This window comes from Gobius niger (assembly GCF_951799975.1).
Source record: "Gobius niger genome assembly, chromosome: 4".
Lineage (NCBI taxonomy): Eukaryota > Metazoa > Chordata > Actinopteri > Gobiiformes > Gobiidae > Gobius > Gobius niger.
This window is the reverse complement of record NC_136855.1, coordinates 16,363,766-16,386,291: the sequence shown is the minus strand read 5'-3', so window position 1 is coordinate 16,386,291 and position 22,526 is coordinate 16,363,766. Positions and strand designations below refer to the sequence as shown.

The window sequence follows — 22,526 nt, the reverse complement described above, 5'->3', positions numbered from 1 at the left end:
TGTCGCATATACATTGCTTTTTGTCACATTTTTGCCACATTTTTGCCACATTTTTGCCACATTTTTTGCCACATTTTCGTTATGTTTTCATTGCTTTTCTTTTGTAGTACTTGGCACCATTTTGTTTTTTTGTATGTCATGTAACTGATTAAGCCACAACTATGTGACCAAAACCTGTGAAAAAAAAGGACAAAAACGTGACAATCCTAACAAGAAAGAAGCTTAGTTCTGTTGCTCTTAGCTTTCAAATGAGGCGCTAAAAACTGGCCTGTAGTCTGTAAGCTCGAGAAGCTTTTAGATTTGTGTAAAGCTGAACTGGAGAAACCGCGTGCAGGACTCTTTCTGTCGCCCCAGCAGAGTGAAGAAAACTTTCAATCGATTTAAGTCCAAAAAAGCAGCTCATTTTCAAAAGTCTTCCTATTGCTTTAAATCCTGACTCCTGAGCCTCATTTTATCTCTCATTTAGACAGCTGAGTGCCAATGAATCCGGTGTTTTCTTTGCACGATTTACAGCAGACTAATATTGCCTGTCCTCTCCCGTGGGCGCAGCTGACCGAGGCCCCCGCTCACCGCCGTTCAAATGGACCACTGGACGTCCCACGGGGATCGCAGGAGATGAAATACAGTGGTCCCACAATAGACTCCCAGCAAAACTACAAATCCCTACGGCGGCGCGATCACTGGCACGTCGACGGCATTACCACTCATTACACAATCACACCTCGGGCCAAACGTGCAAGAAAAAAAAGCCTTATTTTATCCTTTGCTTCGAAATGACCCATAATTTTGGGAGGTTTATTGTAGCCGGGAAGCATTAAAATCCCAAATAAAACGAAGTGTGGCTAATTTTACTGTCACGCTGCTCGGCTATTAGGGGGGTCATTACCAGGTGACAGGGAGGCATTGGTTTAATCTTTGAATAATGGCGTGGTGGGGGTGGATTTCTAGCCTTTTTTTTTTTTTTTTTTTTTTTTGGATAGAGGGGGCGTGTCGTCTGGCATGCTCATCTATATTTTATACTGCCACTCAGACAAATGAAACAAGAGCCACCCGGAACAACAAGGGGCGAGCGGGTGAGGGGGTGAAAGGGGTGGTGGGGGTGTGCGCTCGCTGACACTTCAAAGGGAACAGTCCTATGGGTGGTTTTCCACTGAAGCCGCGGCCCGCTGTACCAAACCAACCCAAATACAAAACCCCGCCCCTCTCGTCCCACGCTGAGAGGCTGCCGGGGTCTCATTAACCCTTAAACAGGCGAGAGAGGGGTGCAAAGTATGGGATCATTAACTCGCCAACTCACAAACAGACAAAAAAAAAGAAAAAAGAAACACCAATCAGTGAGCAGCGTGCGGGGAAGCTTGTTGAGAAGTAAGAAAACAGCTTCACAAAGGCATAGATATAGAGATTATTATGTAGTTCGATAATGACTATGTGCTAATTGGCTACAGTAAATACATACTAAAGGGAAAAGGCCAAACTCAAAGAACTACAACAACACTTTTATAACAAATTGGAATTATACATTTTTTCCCCTGTAAGCTAGAATTCCTTTTGACCACTAGTTTATGTTCTATACGGCAACCGCAGTTCCCTCCTGGATATATCTCAAGATCATCAGAAAGCTTAATGGTTTTAATCAAACAACAATGCTTATTTTGCAGTTACAAAAAGATATGATCAGTGCATAATTGGACCTATAGGACTATTCCTTACCTCTTACAGTTAAGGAGCGCATTTTGTCCAGTTCAGCTTTACTCAAATCTAAAAGCTTCTCGACCGTAGCTTGCAGCCTAGAGGCCAGTGTGACGCCTCATTTGAACGCACTTTTTCATCTCATTTTTGACTTTTTGTTGTTCTTTCGTGGATTTTTGTTGCTTTTTCATCACTCTGTGGTCTTTTGGAAGTGTTTTTAATACATTATTTTGTGTTTTTGTTGCTATATTGTTACCGTCTCATGTCTGTTTAGTCGTGTGACTTTGTTGCACGTTTTTTGTCCCTCTTTTGCCGCTTTTTTTTTTGCTTTTAGATTTGGGCAATGCCAAACTGGAGAAAATGTCCTCTGTTCATGTGCGGGTTAAGAGGTTCATTATAAGCCACTTGCATTTTAGGCGTAATCATTTGTAACATGCATGAGTTCATGTTTTAAGAGGTTATATTAAGTGTTATCTTGTGGTTATCCCTGTGACCTAATCTAAAAAAAAACATAGTTGTGCATGTAACACCGAAGTGATTAAAAATAAATAACAGCTTTAATATAAATCATTCAAACTACGCAACTGTAGCAGCAATTTTACCAAACATATAAAGGCCTAAAAGATGTTATAAGATTTTTAAGAAGAGAAGAAATGGAATTTGTCAATGAAGAAAATGTCTGCAGATATAACACATTTACAGTATTCTCACTTCCACCTTTATGTTTCTTCTTAGCTTGAAACACAAAGGGCTTTGAGTTTTGCCGTCATCCTGGAGGTGGGCGCACTCCTCCTAATTGAAAACCAAGATCCCTGTTTGAATCCCCCCCCACACCCCCACACCCCCCAACGCCTTTACATGTCACACAATGGCAGTCCCACTTCCTGATTATCCCAATCTGGCAGCGATAATGAGGAGAAAGGCAGGATGAAAGAGGCAGGACATGGAATCAAGGCGGATATCAAAGTAGGGTCTAATTGAGGTAACACGGCCCGCCAAATCCGCGGCGCATTTGCATAAGAGAGTGCGGCTTCATTTGGCCGTTTCCAACGACGCTAATGTCTTAACAAATTAATTTTGCTAATTAGACACGCCCAGTGGAGCTCACCCGCAGATTAAGCACATTAAACAAACAGAGGATGATTACCCTTGGGCGGGCCGAGAGGTGCGCTTTGCCTCACAATGGCTTCTCAAGTGCCGGCGCTTGACGCGGATCACAAAATAACACTTAAACTTGCCAGAAACCGCGCACGCACACGCACCTGTCAAAAATGCAAAAGAAAAAAAAAAAAAAGGAGAGTGAAAATATTTTGAAGACGAGTCACATTCACAAGCTGCAAGAAAAAAAAAAGAGTCGAGCTCCAAAAGAATCGCTCCAGTGGGCGAGATATAAGCATGGACGTGGGACCATTTTTTACATATAAATATTTGATATGTGAAGCAAAAGTACTTTGAGAGAAAAGCAGCCAGAGCGTGGGAGGGAGAGACGTTTTGGATGTGAAAGTGGCACAGTCATCCCCGAGTTTCTATTAATGCAACATTATTGGACGCAAAGCGAACGCGCGGGTCCCTTGTTGAACATAGAGACAAACAGCGGTAACGGAAACACATCCAGAGCTCAGGCAGATGTTGTTATCTTTCATCAGTGTCCTTTTGCCGACAGATATTTACTTAGAAGGAAATGGAGATAAACATAAAAGGGATATTCAGGCGGTTGGCAGTTCTCTCTCTTTTTTTCTTTTCTTTGAATGCCTGGATATCAAATGACTACACTTTCTGCCATAGCAATGTTCAGGAGTCATTTCACCCACATTTTCTTTTCATGTCATGGCATTTGACTGGTTACGGGGCTTATCTTATCCGCCAAATCCCCGTGCATGGTCAAAAGATATTATCCGATCCAGTTTTAAGATCTCTAAAAATAAAACAATGGTTGGGAGATTTATTTATTTCAATTTGAATGTCCCCTCCTGGAACCGACACCTTAACGTGGTGGAGGGGTTTGAGCACCTGAATGATCCTGGGAGCTCTGTTGAGGGGGCTTCGTGCCCCTGGCAGGGTCTCCCATGGCAAACAGGTCCTAGGTGACGGGTCAGACAAAGAGCGGTTCAGAAGCCCCTTATGAGAGACCACCACGTGCAGCAGGAGCCATAAGGGGCTGGTGCAGGGTGATTTGGGCAGCTCCAACAGCTGCCCCCACGACCCGGCAACAGAAAAGAGGAAGAAGACGGATGGATGGATAAATTTGAATGTTTACAAATGGCAAAGTCTGCAAACATTTCACACCAAGTATCCAAAGGAGAGAAAAAAAGTATGGCAGGTCCAACACAGGTCCATAACCAGTGTTGGTCATGTTACTTTAAAACTAATATATTCTGTATTACTAGTTACACCTATAAACATGTAATATGTTTGTATTACATATTATTGTTTCAAAAATGTCGCTAAGCTACACTACTCTGAGTTACTTTTGAGTTACTTTTGGCAAAAAACTAAAAATATAATAATAACGCCATCGAGCAAAGATTTCCTTTTCTTTCATTATCTCCATTCTCTCTGTTTGTTGTTTTGACAACGTTAGCTACACGCAGCCGCAGATCTTATACACCAGTGTCCGTTGTTTGGGAGGGTTTGGCTTTTTTCGTTCAAAAGTTTGAATGCACTTGTAACTTGAGTTACTTAAATTGTAATGACTAATATATTGCGGTCAGAACAGGATTAACCAAGTCTAAAATGGGACAAAATCATGAACAAGATACAGTAATTTGCAACAAGACACAATCCAAAAAGGGGGAGAAACGCATAAACAGTAATGTCTCTAAAACAAACAGTACAGGGCACCCCAAGTACCTCATGAGGCTGTTGGAGGTACCAGCACTGAAGTTTGAGAACAACTCATTTAAGTAGTAATGTCCTCGGCAAACTGCAAACTATCAACTCCCCTTGAGGTTCAATTGCATAAAATGATGCCCTTATTGTTTACTCTATTTAACATGTGATTCTCTTTCAGCGTTTTAAAGTGCTCTCTCAAATGTCAATACAACTTTTCAGAAAAAAATAAAGATCATTTCCCAAAAAGTTCAACCCTAATTAAAGCCATACATTGTCTTAAAGGCCAGAGTAAAAAAAAAGACCCACCAACAGCCACCAGCCTCAGCCCAGCCTCGGTCCCCCGGTGCTGTGCTGGTGACAGCTGCTGCCCTCTCTGGTGCTGCTGAAATGAATAGATTATGGGCCGTAATTAGGTATACAGCAGAATCAATGTGCTCCGGGGCAAGGCCTGGAGGTGCAGGGCAGGCAGACCGAGTGGGGCGGAGGGACACAGAGGAGGGGAGGGAGGGGGGCAGAGCGAGGAGGCTGAGGGGTGACAGATGAGCGATTTTGGTGTTATTTTGGGTGTGCAGATTACTTGGCAGAGCACTTTATAGAGCTATACTAGAGCATATATTTTCTTTTTTAAATAAATCTCATAATCCAGTGTGCCTGCACATATGAAACCACTTTGTTACAGTTTGAACCTTACGTAAAGTCCCGTCTGTGGATACACATCCCAATGGCAATTTAGTCAGAAGTATCTTCTATTATTTGTACTAAATTGGCTTTAGCCTTCTTGACATTAGCTTTGCTTTCATTACCCCTTAACGCACAAAGTTACACCCATTATTACATAGTTACAATCTTGACATGCTGCTCAAGGGTCGCACATGTTTGTCTCTTGTCTACTTTTTATATAATATAACAATGAAGCATGTCTAGAGAGAAGACAGTGAACCAGAGCCTTTGCTGTCCTTTGGTCCATGTATCAGTCTTACATTTCTAGAGTGCTCTAAATGAGAGCATTCAACATGTCACCACATTGGCATCATTAACACTAAAAGGGTGAGGGCTTCAGAAATAAAAGCACATGAGGGGGGCACGTGAGGTGTTGTACCCATCCCCAGTCCGGGGTATGCCCTCCAGTAATGCATCTCCTCCTTTTTAGTGACTGCGGAGTGCTGCCTGACCCGCCTGTGATCTGCCTCATAATTAACATATGCTTGTTAGTCAAGGTTGGTTGGAGGCTCCATGACCCGGAGAGTGCGCAGAGACCGGCAATGGTGATAGATTTATACTTAAGGTGTGGCAAGAGTGGCAGTAATGAATTAGATCAACTCCTTTAAGTGAGTCACTTTTCAGTAAATTGTATTTGGATGGATAGATCAACAAATTACGTTTAGTAACCGATCGCATGTCGGCGTGTTATAATAGTTTTCAATATACATTAAACTGGTGTTGGTACTGATAACTGACACTGCAACTTAGATGTCAACATGCTCATTTTGGATGCCTTGTTTTTTCTTTTGCAAGATAAATAAATGGTAACACTTTATTTTACACACCCCTTGATGCATTATACCTGCCAAATTTAGTACAATGTAATTGGCTTTGTACGAATCTGTAATAACTTGTACCTATGTGCTACATACAGAATGGAATAATATGTACTTGTAGTTTGAAGGTACATAATGTAATAAGACCCCAACTCTAACCCTAACCTTAAGCCCTAACCCTAAGGGTCTCGTGTCCTATTACATAATGAACCCTTATGTAAGGTAACATTATTCCATTGTATGTACAGCATAGGTACAAGTTATTACAGATTGTTGCCAAGCACATTACTTTGTACTACATTTTGTTAGGTACAACGTATCAAGGTTGTGCAAAATAAAGTGTAACCAAATAGGTAATAGAAAAAATAAAAATATTAATGTGATCTGAAATTAGAATTAAACAGTAAGAATTGGAGCTGTTTTTAACCAAATATTTTTAATACTACTTGTAAAACATATGAATAAAATGCAAGAATACAAATTGCCATTGGCCCCTCCACTCTCTACCAATCACTGCACACTATATTCATGTAGACAAGATGTGTAAGGTATCTTGCCCAAAGACACAGTGGCAGTAAATATAAGAACCGCCGACCTTTCCGTTATAGCTGCTCTATTACCTGAGCCACTCTTCCTAAAATATATTATTCTGACAACCATTAGTTTATATACAATGTATCTGCATTAAAGTTTTAGAACCCATATGTATTATCTAAATGAGAGAATACTCTGTGATTACCAAATGCGTAAATGACTCTGCTGCTTCTCCACTTTTGCACATGATTCTGGTTTTGCACATGAGCGAACACTTTCTAAATGACCCCCTAAGTGCATTTATTTCAGCAAACCCCAATGTCCAAGTGCAAACAGCGCTTAACAGCCGGACATCTTGGTTAAACCTGGTCAAATTTGTTTAGAAAATGACAGCGAAGCGCTATAATAGGGTGATGAATATTAGGTGCTGAATTGGCACGTGTCATATTTGTCCAATCTCTGCACCTCATTTGGACATAATGAAGACACGGCCCTGCACTTGTGATTATTCCTCTGTCTCCCAGGGCTCTTGACCCCCTCTGCAAAGATAAATAGAATCTACTTAACCTATTCTGATAATAGACGAGCATCAGTGAGGACCAGGGGGGGGGGGGGGGGGGGCATGGTCAATGAATACTGCTCAAGTTCAAGCAGTCCTTGAAAAAATAAAGTATTTTGCGGGGAATTAAGAGCTTTCAACTTATTTTTATTCTAAAACATCAACATGCAGATAGAGCAAATAACATAAAAAAATATACAATGAGTACAACTGAACTATACTTCTCAATTGAAGACCAGTTGTCCAATATATCTGTTTTCATCTGCAATCTTACTGTTATTTGCTCCATATGATACACTTCTTAAGAGCTTTACTTTTAACGGCTGTGCTCCAACGATCAGCGAGACAAACAACAGTGCTATTGCTGCTGTGGGTCCTCAAAAAAGCACTTGTCAGAGATAAGCACCTTCTCCATGCAGACGAGCTGGCGCTGTCCCGCCAGTCGAACCAGGCGAACCCTACATGCTTCTGTTTTATTCCAAATGTTACACAGTTTGGCTTTATGTACAGGCGTATACGGAGTTTGTAGAATGAGCCCACAACTGCCTCTAAAATCCAGCACTGTCACTCAAAAAGTTGTTACTTCGGGCCAGAAGTGCCACGATGCACAAGTTTAATATAGAGACTGCAGTTACGTGTAAGACCTGAGGTGGCAGTAGTGAGCATAAAATGACCAACTTGCATCTAGTCTGTTTAAATCAAAAAATCATCGCTTTTTCCACATGTAAACATTAATATAGTTAGAGATGAGGTGTTTTACCTTAAGGACACAATTGCCAGCTTTCTAACTTGGGGATGGCTCTCTACCATAATAAATTCAGCTTTATTTTATGTTTATAGTAAAAGATGGCGCAAATCACAAGTACAAACAATAAGTCTGTATTGACCTTTGGAAGAAGCTGAATATGTGCCAGAATACGCATCTGTATCTAACTTTTGAATAATCGATTGATCTTTTGGACAAGTCAACAGATAACAATGTAGAACTGACACTCATTTGACCTCTGTTGCCAAACTGTCACCGTTCTGTGACATCACCTGCACACCCCTGTTATCGAACAGCCAAATAATCCACAGATCTTTTGCAAAAAAACACAGTTCTCGCCTTCCCACCCACAGACCAAACAAAACACCCGAGCAACAGCATCTCCAGATGTCAGCGCAACCTCTGCTTCCAAACTCCTGTGTTTTGGCTCATTTGCCCTTCTCCCCCTGCAAGACTCTATTGTTACAAAAATGTTGATGCGCTGCATATTTTGTCCGACTTGTCTTCTGGCGACTGACTCCTCGTGTCTCCGGCGTTGGTGCTGCAGCTTCACCACAGTCTGATCTCCACTGTATGCATGTTTATACTTAGCTTTGGGCTCACACGCTCCTGTCTGCTCACTGTACGGTACAGCATGAGCAGAAAGTTGGGCATGGTGTGTGTGTGTGTGTGTGTGTGTGTGTGTGTGTGTGTGTGTGCGTGTACATGTGTGAGCGTGTTTGCCTTTGCCGCATCAAGACAACATCAAAGCTCTGTGCAAACTCAGCCCCTGGCACCTCTTTGGATTCTTCCCGTCTTCCCCACTTCACTGTTTAAGGCGAGCAAGACAGGAACGACCCGCGCTAATAAAAGAGCCGCTATTCAGTAAAGGAGCAGACTGCTTTGCGCACGTGTGGCATATCTATGAAATCTGAAGGCACGGAACGCTTGATAATGGGGAGGAACAGAGAAGAAGAAAGGTCAGAGAGAGAAAGGAAAGTAAAGTGGGGTAAGGGAGGAAGTGTGTATCCCTAAAGCACTCCATGTCGTTGTTTATTTGTTGCAGAGATGTGGATGCGGGAGGCGAAGGGATTGTCTGGGTAATCAGACAATACACGGGCCACAAATTGTGCAATGTAGCTGCTTTGTTCTGTGTTTAAGGTGCCGCTGTGAGCATAAATGAAAAGAGTGGGATAAGTCATTTTAAAGTGGGGATAAAGAAAGCAGTAGTGTATCACAAATGAATTGCGCGGTGAGCTATAGACGTGTAACAAAGAAAGGGCAGATTTAGAAAGCAGTTCTGATGAGCCCATAGATTGAAGCCACACTGCGTAACAATTTACTAGTAAATAGAATAAAATGCAAGGATCAGTTTCATTTTTGGTGTTTTCATTGGTGAAACGTTTCTCATAAAACATGCCTTAACTGGGAGTGGACTCGTCTCTCTGCAAACCTCATAATATGAGAGATAGGAGATATGATGTTTGAAATTGGCTATATTAGGTCATCTTTCAAATGATTTAGCTTGGCAACAGTTGAATTGCTCTTTTAAAAAAGCAACAGACAACCTGCAGTGCAGCTTTGTTCAGTTGTAGGACAAGACAGATTTCCATAACAGCATTAGCCATTTAGCTGGTTTCAGGTGTATCTTTATGCAATACTGGGGCTATCCACATCAAAAATAAACATAAATTTGTTATGCTTTTTTCACCCATAATAATTAAGCATTAATCTTATACAAACGCCCAAAGTCGTTTATGTGCATTGTGTGCATTATTCATTCACTCCATACTTGGTGAGAGTAAGTTGTATAGCCACAACTGTCCCAGGGTGGACTGATGTGAGTGAAGCTGCCAATCTGCGCCATCGGCCCTTCCAACCCAAGCCTGGTGTTCCCTCACAGTCTTCCATCCAGGTGCTAAACAGGCCAGATCAAGCTTAACTTCTGAGATCTGATCTTATTCTCCAGTTGGAATAATAGTGCTATATCACTAACCCTCTGTCCTACGACTACTACTACTACTACTACTACAACGATGCAATCTGTGAGTATCAGTCACATCAATTTCATTATTCATGGAGTCAATTGAATTATTGACCATTCAAGAACCGATTGAATGGAATTGCTATGACAACGATCATTTTACATCACTCAAAATTCACATAATAATTGCATCTATAATCAAACTGTATTTTGTAAACAGCATTGCCGCAGTCCTCATCATGATGTATTGTAAGACTGCAGCAGTTTGATTATGCGATCCTTTCTCTTTTTTCTTAGATATCTGTGCCAATCGTTTACAAATCCTGAGTTTCCTGTTTTTGTTACATTTTTTGTTCATGTGTACCCTCTACATCAGACCGGGGAGTCAGCAGAGAGGCACAGAGAGTAGTGTGTAGTGAGGAGAGCAGCCCATGGAGCTCAATTGAAAGTTGTAAAATAAAATACTTTGTAAAGGGGAAATAAACGCTACAGCGAGTGGAAGATTCATGCGCTCAAATAAACTGGGGCTTTTGAATTTTTAATTGCATTGGGCCCTAATTATGGCCATCAGACAGTGCAGCTCTAAACACACTCAGTGCACTTTCTCCCCATTGCTCTTTCCCCCCGTCGCCCCTCTCCGGTTTGGCTGCGGACGGAGGAGCCTCAGCCTGGGTGTATTTTTCCGTGCCATTAATATTTGATGAAAATGGGCCAAGCCTGCTTCATCTGCTCATCGCCACTAAGAACGCGGCCACCATTATGAGCCCTGTGCTTCCTCCCCTGCATTAGCGAGATGACAGAAAGCAGAAGGCCCTGTATGCAGAAAGGAGGTGTGGTTTGGTATTGGCTGGTCGTGCGCGCGCGGCTCGACTGTCGATTGACGCTATTAGATGTTGAGAAACAGTTGGGTGTGAGCTATAATTGAGCTGACACTAATAATGAAAGCAGATAGTGTCTACAGCAGCCCCTGGCAATATGCTAAAGATATTGATGCCCCTAATAATTCAGGGGCTCGACAGAGTAGAGGAGGAATCATGTTTTTTTTTTTTCTTCCTCTGCTTCAGATCTGGTGCAGGAAGCAGGGAAATAAGATTTAAAATGGCCCTAAAATGCAGCGCCAAGCTCCATCCGTTAAAGTGAATTCTGCTCTGGTATTCAGTCATAATGTATCACTGACGAACGCGCAAGGACGTACAGGCATTAGGCGCGATCAAGGGCAGCGGAAATTGGTGGGTGTTTTTATTGAAGCGATATTGTAACATGTAACCAAGGCCTGACGAGAGAGTGAATGAAATTATATCTTTTTTGGTAAAATAAGTGGGGACCACTGACCAAACCAACACAACTAGAGTAGATATACTGTACGTGGAGCACATACTGCCACATACTTATCTGTCATAATTTTAATTAAGTTGCACTATTTCTGGTAGTACCGAAGAAGGAAGGTATCTTTTCAGGTGGTACTTGGAGTGAAAAGTTTGAGTCGCTTACTGTATATCTATTTATTTGTTTGTTTATTTGGTTTTGACAGTCAATATTAACACAAATGGTGCACATGCCATGCCGGTTTGCAGCCAAATACCCTCTCACCCATAAAACATAAAGCATCGTGACAATTGTTTGTTCAATTTCAGAAAGTAAATGGAAAAAAAAACATGTTATAATAGCATGTCTTTTACTGCATGGGCCTTAAAGTGACAGTCTGTAAGTTTCAGTGTTTTACAAATGTAATAGATTTTTGTGTAATTGACCACCTGGGTCTGCAATTGGAGGCAACATAAGTCATATTAAATCATATTTTTTCTTCAGTCCCTCCTTCTGCTGATTTCAGACACTAATCAGAATCCCCGAGGATACCACTTTGACCAATGAGGCGAGCTTTTCCTGTGAACTGGCCTGTCAGGTCCAATCGGGTGAGAGGGGGAGGAGCTTGATTGTTAACTTTTGAAAATTCTCTGCCTGCTCTTACCTTTGTCCAAAGTGCCTTATTTTGATCTCCAACCAAGTGAAGCCATAAGCCCCGCCCCTGTGAATTCTCATTGGATGTCACTCAAAATGCAGCTTTTTCAGTTGGCTTTATTAAGTTAATATTGCTGTTTTACAAATGTTTAAGGCAAGGAATTAAGGTTAAAGTTTGGGTTAAGGTTAGGTTTAGGAAAAGGGATTAGGTTAGAGTTAGAACAATCTAGAGGGGCAGGATCATGGCGTAACTGGGTTGGAAAAGTGGAAAGACGTGCCCAAACTAGTGGTGTTCAGGTCCAAGAGGGAAGCACTTTGATTTGTTTTCTTTAAAATTTCGCTCTATCTCTCCTCACTTTGTAAGCCTAAAGTGATCAATATAATCTAAAGGTGGTTGGAGATTGCGGCAGCCATATGCCAAATTTAATGAACAGGCAAATCCATTCGTCATTCTGTACTGAAAACCATCTTGTTTATTGTAAAGGTGTTGACTGGCCAAACCTTTGCCTCAGCGCTGAACTACAGCATATTCGGGCATCCAGTCTTGATGCACCGCTGGGTTAAGGCCTTACAGCGTGATGGAGGAGGGAGAAAATTGTCCGGTGCTTTTTATTGAAGTTTTATTGAATGGTAGTTAGTGATAAGAACAACACGCGGCTCATATTGGCTTTGACAGGGCAGGTATAGTTGGCCTCGCCCGCCCGCCTCAGCACACACACACGTGTTTTGTTTTATTGTATCACTCACAGGGGAATGCAGGCGGCCCGTGTCAGGAGGCTGCGTTGGTCTGTGTCGAGTCTTTGTCAAGGCCCTCCATAATGACCGGCTCAACCTTGTGACTCCTGTCTGAGAGGCCCGCGCTCCCTGGGGCTGACATGAGCACAGAGAGAGGGGTGTGTGTGTGTGGGATAGTCAAGGAGGCGAGAAGTGACCCTATAATGTGAAATAAGGCAACATGTCTGCCAGATCACATGGAGGATTAATAGGTTGATATGTGGTAGAGGTGTCTTATCGGTGCATAATACGAAAACATAAACACAGCTTTATGTTTTAGAGAACCATTTCTAGACACATTCTAGAGGGCAGTGGTTTTTACATTACACCCTATGGAGACAGGATGAAAACAAAGAGTCAAATGATGATTCATTGTGGAAATGTAATAACAAAATTGAGTTCAAAAACAAAAATTATCATTCCGTTTACAGTATGTTCCTTCCAAAACCATTCAGAAAAAATGAATTACATTACTACTATTATTGCTTGGTATAATAAGGACTAGTTCTCATTAAGTGATACCACAGTAACTTTACAGGTTACAGGCTTGTGCATAAATATCTTAAATTCATCTGCTAAATCAGGTCAATATTCATTAGCTACAAAGTGTTTTACATAATCCACATGCAGCATGTGATTTGACTAAATATACTCTCACATCTCCCTCTCGCTAAAACCACAGCTTGCATTTTTACGTACATCTTCTCTCATTATTCACCTCAATAATTCAATGCACTTCTGTCCAAACCATAAACGCTGCTAAAACATGCTCCGTCTGATTGGCAACTCTCATCTGACGGCTCTAAAAGGGGCTGCAGCGAGTCGGAGGCAGAGCAGCAAATGTGAGGAGACTGGGCTAAGTAGACTAGAAAGCACCTGTCAGCTCCAGCGCTGCGTCTCACAGATTAACATCAAATTTTCATTCCTCGCTGCTGAAAGCTTGTTATAGTGCTCTATCCGGCCCCGGTTTGCAGGTTACAGGGCTAATGCACCAGGAAACGCAATGCAATCTGACATGGCATGAAAAAAATGCGCTTCAGAAGTTTCTCTGTTTATGCTGCATGCGCTGTTTGAGTGAATGACACATTATGGTCAATGTAATCTTCATATGCTATAGATGATATAGATGGGGGGGAACGTTACTTGGTTCCTTGGCTTAAATAAATGATACAAATTGAAAAATATGGAATGTTTTAGTATAAGTATTGGAAAAAAAAAGTTTTGTTTAGGTATCAAATACCGTAAACCAAATATCGATAAAGTACTGGTATCACATTTTTTAAATAGTGCAGCCCTCAATCTCGATTTTCAATTCAATATTTTTTTTCATGTCACATAAAAAGAAATACATAGCTGAATGATGAACCTCAACAAGATAGACGTCAGCTCAAACAACAGAGCTTATGCTTTTCGCTATCATTTTACTCAAAAATCTTCCATTGTACTCATCCAACCTCCAATACTAGGTGTTATTACTGCCAAAGAATTGGCTGCAAACCGACTATAAAGTCCCATGACCATTTCTGAGACTGACCAAAGTTGAGATTGCGAGTTTGATTATTGCCCACTTCTTGGATAAGACGCATCGCTCAAATGCAATACATACAATGGCAACGTCGTCACGTCTGGAGACCGTGTTGGCAATTTAATGTATTCATTAAATAACAATAGTTCTATGATACTCAAAAACAAGGTTCACAAACAGAACAGTGCTCCCCTTGTGCTGTAACTGATCGGCAATTTCCTAAATCAGCGTTAGAGACCTGAATGTATCTGATGTTGCCTATACCATTCACCAAAACATCAGCAAACAACAGTGATCACTCGTATAGACTCGTAACTTTGCAGTGGGATATCTTTGACTAGGAAGCCAAACAGGGTTGAAATACTTATACTCTTGACCCATTAGGAGTGTGTTTGGTCTTGTTTTCAGCGTTTTACGACAGTTTAGTTGCTCTCTTGTGACATTGCAACACACGCGATCACTTTGTTTATTACATTTTTCCTTGACATGATTTTATAATATTCCACAATATAAGTCTAATTGGCGTGACTCGCTTAACATTAGGGATACTGTTCATGTGTAAAAATATAACTCAATCAAGACATTTCAAACTAACACAACTTGAAATGAGAGACATTACTTATCTGTAATAAAAATCAGCATTTTGTTTGACAAATTAGATTTTGATACAAGGGACTTCATGCATCATTAGTGTTTGGCAGAACCTGTAAATAGTCATTTTAAGCAAGACTAGCAACTGTTTTTTTTTTTTTTTTTACAGTGTAGCTTCATCAAAACAAACTCCCTGGTAGCCTCTATTATTATTATTGTCGTCTATTGGGTTGAACTGTGTAAAAGGAAAACTCCATCAGGGGAAATATTCAGAACAATTACTTCAAAAGACCTCGCCCCAAAAGTACTACAACACAAGAGTACATGAGAGCAGGACCCCGAACAACTCTAAACGACTCCAGTCCCAACATGGCGCCTGTAATATTTCTTAATTGGAGTCGGGAAATCACACGGGCCTTTTGTTTAGCACCATAAAGAAACGCAGCTCTCGCTCGCTCTCTCTCTCTCCTCATTTGCATATTCATTGAGATATCAATTATTTATCGCTGTGCACAATGACTGGCTGCATTACTATGAGGCTCAGTGCGCCATAACATAACAGCTAGTGTGTGTGTGTGTGTGTGTGTGTGTGTTTCCTGAATAACGCATGGAATTGCAAATCAGTGCATGTGATAATAACGAGATGGAATAATGGGATAAAATATAGAGATGGATAAAATGCAGGAATGAGAAGTCACAGAAGGAGGATTCATTAATCGTAATTTATGTCATTGTTTATTTTTCTTTTTGTATTGAGTGAAGTAAAAATATATACAGTCTAAGATATATACATACATTACAAATTCCTTTCCAAATTTCAGTGTGGTCGATGTGGCAATGTGGTCAAATACAGTATTTTTTCATATGTTCACTTTTCAGAATAACACAACACACGCACTCAAAAATCAATTTCTATTCATCTTAGATACGACTGAGATTTTTTTTTTTTAATATACAAATTTCGCAAAATGACAAGTGATAAAATGCATATTAATTTACCGTGCTCATTTTACTGCAATTGATGCAATTTTAAAGTTTGAGTAAAATCGATAAAATGAATGTGAATGAACGCACTGTAAAATATAGCTTTTGCAAAGTGGAAAATAAATGTGCATTTTCCACACAGCAACAAAAAAACAAAACGTAAGACAACATATCTATGGTTTAAATGAACACTTCGACAATGGCATCTCTGCTCGAAATAAAAAAGTGAACGTGTGTGAGTTTAAATATTCAGTGTGAGCAACAATGACCCCAACACATTGCCAACACACACTTGCGGACTCCCCCTCCTCGCTTTACAACCTGTGATGTAAGAATCAGTGAAGCATGCAAAACAAGACGCCTCAATTTTCCCCAGCTCTCTGCAACAACGACCCGGCAGCACCCCTGAGACGCCCCCCCATCCCCGTCTCCCCTCCATCCCATTAACGCCGACATCGTACAAAATACCAACAACATTGTCCAAAATGCCAAAACAAAACGATATAATTTTCAGCCCGACCGTTCCGACTCCTCTCACAATTGCACCTCGCCTGGCTATGACCTAAGAAGGGAAAAAAAAAAAAAAAAAAGAGAGAAAAAAAATCAACATGGCCCCAACAGCAGCCAATACAGTTTCTCCTTCAAGCGTCTGACACACACACTTCCAAAAATACACACCCGTGCACACACACACACACACACACACACTTCGCGACAGAGCAAACCAAATAGATGACCGCACTTACTTTGAATGTCCCATGAAGCAAAAGTTTTGGGATTTTTTTTTTCTTTCTTCCCCCTTCTCGCCACCGCCTCCTCTCTCCCTTTTACTCCCTCCACTGTCGGAAACAAAACCTCGGCCACTCTTATCGGCAATCTACGGCTACTAAAAAAAAAAAAGTGCAAGTCCTCCTTATCATTTTTATACATTATTTCTAGTGTAAATGCTCTCGCTACAGCTCGCCGCCGATGCCGACTGGCGCTCTCTGTGCATCTGGTTGCACAAGCACAATCAATATGGAAGGGGAGAGCTATTTTATGATTGGAGAAGTTGTTGTGTTTTTGGTGGTGAAATTCATTATTTAGTATCTGAACCTTCAGCAATTCAGTATCATTTATTCATAAAGTCCCTTTTTGCCAGGAGGAAATGGATACAGCAGCTGCAGCAACCCGAACAGAGAGAGAGAGAGAGAGAGAGAGAGTGAGAGAGAGGGGAGAGAGGGAGAGAGCGTGTGAGGGTGGAGAGAAGAAAGGGCCAAACGAATAGAGGGGTTGCAGATGAAGGGAGGAAAGTGCACGCGGGGGGTGAATGTAGGCAGGGGCATATACGGGTAGGAGGGTGAATTGATAATATTGATCAGGAAGTGCTTGGTATAAAGGCATGGGGGCTCTACTTTTTCATTTTTTTCCTTTTCTTTTTCCAAGCGTGGAATGATTGACAGATAAATAGCAAAAGATGGCTGCAAGGGAAAGCGCGCGCGGCCTTGAACATCACATGGCGTCGAGAGCTTAGCGATTAAAGCTAGCTGCACTCTGACAAGCAGCAGCAGCAGCAGCGGTATAGCAAACGCACAGTGGTAGCAGCTCGCGAGAAAGAAAGAAAGAAAGAAAGAAAGAAAGAAAGAAAGCTGAGAAGCCAAGCGTTGCGAGAATCACTCGAAATATTGTTTGTTTACTCGGCAAAAAAAGAAAAAAAAACACAACAACAGGGGAAAAAAAAGAGAGAGAAGAGAAATCAAAGCGAGACTATAGGGCAAGAGTTGTTAGCTGGAGTCAAACAGCATGCTTTTTGTGAATCCGCGCCTGTGAAGCTGCGGCGGCTATGGACAAACGCTGAGTAATGTCAAAATGAACGGGAAAGAGAAACACAAGAATGCATGAAAAAAAAAAACGCTTTTCTCTCCACGACGGTTCGGAATAGGCGCTGAGTGTAGAAATGAGAGGAGATGTATGAAACCATTTAGGCGACTCTTGCTTTTTCCCTGACACAGAAATCCTTCCACTGGAGTTTCTATTCCCCCCCCCCCCCCCCCCTACACACACACACACACACTGTTGTCTGTTTTGTATTCTGCTCAAAATAAAAGCAATTTGAAAAGCGGGCCACTTCTTGAATTATTTAGACACAACTTAGTGCAATGCTGGCAGCAGAAATTGCACAGATCCATCTCAGTCAGGGGGGTAAAGAATGAGGCGCACCTGTAGCTGCCGTGGCCTTTGGCTCCGCGGGCTCTGATTGGCTGACAGCAAATGGCCTTACTTCCTATTTGCTCTGTGGACGGGATGTTTTGGAGTGGCCCAGACAGAGATACGAACGCCGACGCCGATCTTTTACAATAAAAACCTTAAGATACTTCTTTCTTCTTCTCATGGGCTTAAGTCAGCTCTATAATGAATACATGAATGACTTTGTATCAGGTTCATGTTCATTTGATGTAGCACAAGGGCTGTACACATTCATTAACATGTGCCAATCCAGCGTGTAAGCATGTTAGAGAGGCACATTTAGAATACAATTTGGAATTTTGAAGTAGTTTCCAAGCACTTAACATGACTAGGAGCAGACATATTGTTATAACCTGGTAAAGTATGAAGCTCGTTGCCCTTTATTTGCTCTCTAATGGGGGTTACTTTGGCACTTTTGGCACCAAGAACTCTTATGTGTGTGATATTTTCTTCTCTGCATTGCAAGTTCTGTAAAATTTCACTACTGGGCCATGTCATGAGACGAGTTCAACATAGTGTAAGAGGAATTATGATTGTTTTGACCTAAATCTATTATCAAAATGCAATAGTCAACGACTGTGGACTAAGTTTAATTCTGGACAACCTGGACCTTTTACTTTTATGCTCCATGCCTCAAAGTAAAGTATCTTCACATGCGCACACATCTTTCCATGGCTGAGCACTATAAGACACACTTCCCTTTTCCTGCTGATGTCTTAAAAGGTTACCCCCTCACAGAGCAGCTGGAGCTGACTTGATAGATGGCTATTGTTATACCACACAGTAAAATATGTATTGATCGATGGCCCATAATGCAACTGGATTAATACAGCGGTCATGTGATGCGTTCGGCTCTGTCTGTCTGGGTGCTCTGGGGAGTCTGCCGCGCGCTCAGTGACATCATGCATCCAAGTTTAGACAAAGTTGAGTCTGAAGGTCCGCCCCATGAGGTTTTTATAATTAATTTTGTCTCACCTGGTGAAAAAGCTCTTAGTGTCACATAATTGGATGAATAATTTAAGCTACTTTATGCTCTTGCGGAGACGGTATGTTTCTCTGCCTGCAAACTTTCCAGAGCTTGCACAGTGTCTTCTTGAACTTTGCGTTGTCCAGGGGATACTGTTGCAGTGTGGATGTGATCGCACAATAAAAATACACGGGAGGAAAGACTTTGAAGCTTTTTTCCCCCCTTTGTAGCATAAGGGGGGGCTACCTACTGACTCCTATGGACTGACTAGGAACTCTAGTGCTACTCATGTCAGCTGTCCATCAAAACCGCCCCAGCTCCAAAAGTATGTATCCCAAGCCTCCCCAAGCTTCACGGGGCAAGGCAGGGCCAAGCACATTAAAGCGCTTCATGACTAGAGGGACACAGAGAAAGGTAGAAGCGCCTGCATGCCAAAACCCCTGTGAATTGCCTTCCCATTGTAAATTACATGTACACAGCCCAATGTGATACAATTAGGAGGTGATTATGTGTAAATCAAATGATGACAGGTTGACCGTGCGGGCTGGGATGGCAAGTTGCAGCCAACCCAGTGCCTCCGGAGAGCAGTAATTGATTCCTGGGCCCCCCTGAGGGAAGCGCCGCCTCACTTCATCTTGTATGGCAGAGGAGCACAAGCATCTTCCCTGCCATAACAAATTTCAGCCCGCGCTACACATCCAGTGTCTGCGAATGGTGACCCGCAGTGCACCTCCAGCTCCAAATGCAGGCAGCTCAACTCCTCAGAGACAGGCAGAGCATGTGATGGAGCGGTGTCAACACAAATTTCAACTTTGGGAGAGTTAATTTATTGTGAAAGTTGTTGTTTGAGTTCGTAATATTGGAGTGGGTCGTCTTTGACCAAAAAAGCACCGACAGTGGTTTGTTGGTTTAAGTGATAGTCATTTTGCATTTTTTTTTTCTAAATGTTTATACATGTTCTCAGTTGTACAGGAGTTTTCTGTCGTGGACAAAGGGCTACCATCTGTTCTAAAAAACATGCAATAGGTGCAATAGGTAAATCCTCCCAGCCAGGTGTTTCTGACCATCAGCCTGGCTCCTCATCATGGAGATGGGTCCCCGGGCGCCGCACTGTCGCTCCCCACTGTGCCCGACGGGTCGTCCTGTGGCGTTGAGGGATGGGTCAAATGCAGTTGATGTATAATGACAAATAAAACACCTTTACCTGTACCTTTACCTGCTTGGTAGTTTATAAGCATTGGATGTCCAACTCTTAAACAGCCAAGCAGTTTCATGGAATAACATTGTAACAAACTGAATAAAATAAGCGCACTGATATGTTCTTGATCTTTATGTACAAAATGTGGTAGGCTACATAGGTTAGTGTAGGGTTAACCCTAATCCTAACCCTAACCCTAACCCTAACCCTACCTGTAGTGTAGTGTAGATGCCATTGTTTAAATACTATTTGTTGAATTTTGTCCTGTACAACTTTGTTCTTCATGTCTTCTAAGACCAAGAACAAATTTTAGTTGATACACTACACAGGTTATCTTTGCTTTCAGATTTGGAATGGTCAAGGCTATTGTTTAGCTACATAAAAAAAGCTTACACAAAGTTCCCTAAACATATCAGCAAGTATAGTACAAAAACAATTATATATATATTTTTTTTATATATAATTCTATTGTTTGAATGAAAAACGATGCGTGACGAGCGGGAGAAATTCGATCAAAACAACGGGCTACTTTTTTTTTTTTTTCATCTGCGGCAGCAAAAAAAAAGTCCTCCAAATTTATAACGCAAACAAAAGACTAAAGGTGCATTTCAATCGATCGTGAGGAGTCCCTAAACGCATCATAAACCATAATCCCGGGTATTTCAGGGGTGTCCCGAGTGTCCGTGTCGAAAAGGGCTGCGCTGTTTGTTCGAGAGCTCTCCAGTTGAGAGTGCGCGCGCGCTGTGAGAGTGCTTCACGGAGGATTAGGCCTTTTCAGAGACACTCGTGCACAGATCCCCCGCGCAATTCCCAGAGAGACTGATTATCCCGCGCCTGTCACACTCACACGGGATAATTACGGGGTCTCCCTTAGGTCAGTGCGCGCTACCGCCACGGCCCGTGAATGGAAACCACACCACACCAGTGCAGCGCGCGGACTGGGGATACCAAAGACGTCTGAGAAGCGAGACAGGCTTTACATGTAGGGACAAAAAAAAATCTATACAGCAACATTTTTTTCTTCAATTTTTTGTGTGTGCCTATTGTTGTGCTTGTCTTTTAACATTTTCAGCAACTCTCGCGTTTCTCGCTGCACCAGGCCTATACGACACTTTGTTCTCAGTCTCAGCTCTACCTCTCCCCCTAGCGGCCGATTTCATGTATAACCCTCAGACGACCCCCAACTTCCTTCTTTTTTTTGTGTTTTTTTTTTCCCCCATAGAGTGGCCCACTGGTATTTCTCCTCACTTGGTTCTAAGCAATTGAGACGTTCAAAAGATAACGTGAAAAAAAAAAAAGCGCCAGGGCAAAGAAACTTCACAAGGACAAGTGGGACAGTGGCAGAAATCCAAAACCGACCCTTGTCCCAGAGCCCCCGCAGAAACTCAACACCAAAACCCCTCTTTCACCAAAATAACGGCAGGGCTGCAGGAGACAAAGGGACACAGGAATCAGACGACACGATTTAACTTTTTTTTTTTCTTTCTTTCCCTAAACTGGCATTTACCTTTACATTGTGAAATCTCCTAATTCACAACAGCGCACAAATCAGGGACGTCAGTTGTTTTGCCCCGGCTTCATCAATAAGTCATAGCGCGCAGGCTGTGTTTTTGCCGGGTCACATGGTGCAAATGTCTATAGGTTTGACCCAGAGCGTTTTGTGTCCACTGCAACTCATGCTCAATCCCGGGCCGAATCAAAGTTAGATCGGTCTGAATATTTGTTAAGTAGCCTATATTATGATGAATGATACGCTGAATTGAAGCAAGGCATGAGAGATAATGGTATGTTTTGGATGGTGCAATAAAAGGCAGATTATTTTCATACAGTAAAAGTGGAAAGCAGCACGTCTTATTATTGTAAATGCTTCTCGGCGTCTAAAAGTTGGCAACTTGTCACTAAATGTAGCCAAAATAATGTCAAATGTAAGAAGTGTATAGTCTTGTAGTAATACAGCTCTTAACCCCCACCTGAACCGAGCACGTTTTTCCCAGTTTAGCTTGACCAAAATCGAAATGTTTATTGAGAAAAGTGTCAAAATAGCAACAAACATGTGAGAAGAATGTGTAAAAAACAACGCGATAAACGATATTATTTACGATACTCGACACTGTCAACTCTCAGGCATAAAAATGACAGTAAACCTTTATTTGAAGTGTATAATCATATCCTAAAATACCACACAAGCTGCATTTAACATGAAATATAATGTAACTCAATCTGTTATTTATGGAACGGTAAGTCGATATAGTAATTATCGTGGCAGCCCTAGTGAAATACATTTGTGATTTATTTGCATTTATATCAATATTCCAACATGCACAGATGTATCTCTACACATACTGAAATATGAATTTATACAGATTAGATTATTTGCATTGCGATGGTCCAAACCACAGAGTTGGCAAGTTTTACACATGA

At 41.7% G+C, this 22,526-nt stretch overlaps 1 long non-coding RNA gene across 2 annotated transcripts in view; it reads right to left on the bottom strand.

Annotated features, from left to right (window-relative positions):
* Nucleotides 1-16,707, bottom strand: part of LOC306962512 — a 79,598-nt gene extending 62,891 nt beyond the window's left edge. For both annotated transcript variants that reach the window (XR_013792822.1, XR_013792823.1), the window contains exon 1: nt 16,461-16,707. This is a non-coding gene — a long non-coding RNA (uncharacterized lncRNA). The remainder of the gene's footprint in view (nt 1-16,460) is intronic.
* Between the last annotated feature and the right edge of the window lie 5,819 nt (nt 16,708-22,526).